The sequence below is a fragment of the Mus pahari genome, chromosome 9 (genome assembly GCF_900095145.1).
Source record: "Mus pahari chromosome 9, PAHARI_EIJ_v1.1, whole genome shotgun sequence".
NCBI lineage: Eukaryota > Metazoa > Chordata > Mammalia > Rodentia > Muridae > Mus > Mus pahari.
Window position 1 is genome coordinate 13985092 of NC_034598.1, and position 1657 is coordinate 13986748.

Below are 1657 nucleotides of genomic sequence, written 5' to 3' on the forward strand. Positions count from 1 at the left end.
TCTCTCTCTCTCTCTCTCTCTCTCTCTCTCTCTCTCTCTCTCTCTCTCTCTGTGTGTGTGTGTGTGTGTGTGTGCGCGCACGTGCATGTGTTTTTCTGCTTTCAAGAAGACTTGGCTGAATGCTTAAACGCTGCTTTTGTTGGCATTTTATACTTTAAATATGTGAAGATAAAAAATCCATTCCTGAAACCTTAGATGACCTTAGCAGGTATGAAGAAGAAAACAATAACTAAAGAAAAAGCAGAAATAAATATTTTTCATCCTTTATTTTTAACAAAAGTTGCTAAATTACTTAAATATGCTACCTAGAAAGAAAGTGTGAAAAAATAAGCCATAATGTTAATGATCTACTACACAAAATAAATATTTTAAAATATTAAATCAAGCCTTTTATTTTAGTATCTGGTAAGAAAATTTAAAAAAAAATAATTACTTGAAAGAGAATGTTGTACCTTTTTCAGGCTGTGTTTTAGTGAGATGGAATTCTTCTACATAGCATTCATGAAATACTGAGTGAATTAGAAATGTGTTTGTTTAATTTTGGCCTTCCAAATAGCTAGGGAAGATTGCTATTTAATATCATATATGTGGCAGTTGATTGTGGACAAGAAGGACAGGGTATTTTGCATCTAAATTTGGGTACTATTCAGGAAAAACTTCATGGTATTATTCCTGATTGCAGACGGATTTCCATCTTACATTGGTGTATTTATTATTCCCTTACTCATTACTGTATAAAAATACTATATTTTAAGAATTAATAAATATTTTGATTCCATAATTCAGAACATGTCATATAAATTCTTATTGCTACATGTCATAAAACTAATAAAATCATTGGAATTGGAAATAAAAATTACTTGGTGCTTATAAGTGAATATATGGTTTGAATTTATATGATGTGAATAATTTTACAACTCTGAAAGGAAAGAGAAAAAGAACTACATTTTCTTTTTGTAGAATTTAAAACAGACATTTTAAGTGTTAGTGTCTTTACTATACACTGTTTTTCTAGCTGAATAAACTATTTAATTATCCTTAAATAATTTTCTTTCAAATTTTCTTTGCACTGATTTTAATATCTTACCAAGCCTCATATCAATGAGTAAATACATTAATTGGCATGAGACCATTTTGCTTGAAAAGTAAGCAAAAATAATTTTAAGCTCAATATATTGACTTTATCCATGTATGCACAAACTAAGCATGTTATTTAAGAATACTAAGCTGTAATTAAACAAGAAGTATTGCAGTTAAATATACACCTATAAATGATACAGTTTCACAAGTCAGGAAGAAACCTCAACTTTTCCTAAATACCACTTTGTAAGTACTAGACATGTATATTAGACAGTATGCCTTCTGAACAGGAATGACACTAACAACCACATCTGCTTTGTAACTGAACTCTTACAAATCTCAAGGATAAACTCCTCCCATATCAGCACCCCAGTGAACCAAGACTACAGTAACAATTTTTCTGTCACTTCAGCTTTTCTGCTTAACATTAAGATAAATTGATCATTAGCAAGTTCTTCATATGACAAAAGCATGAAGTCTGCCATACCTTCCATAGTCACACAAAACATTTCTTGTAACTTTACTTTTAAATTTAAGGTTTTACTTGTCATTCAAAATAATTGTTAATTTCTGGGCA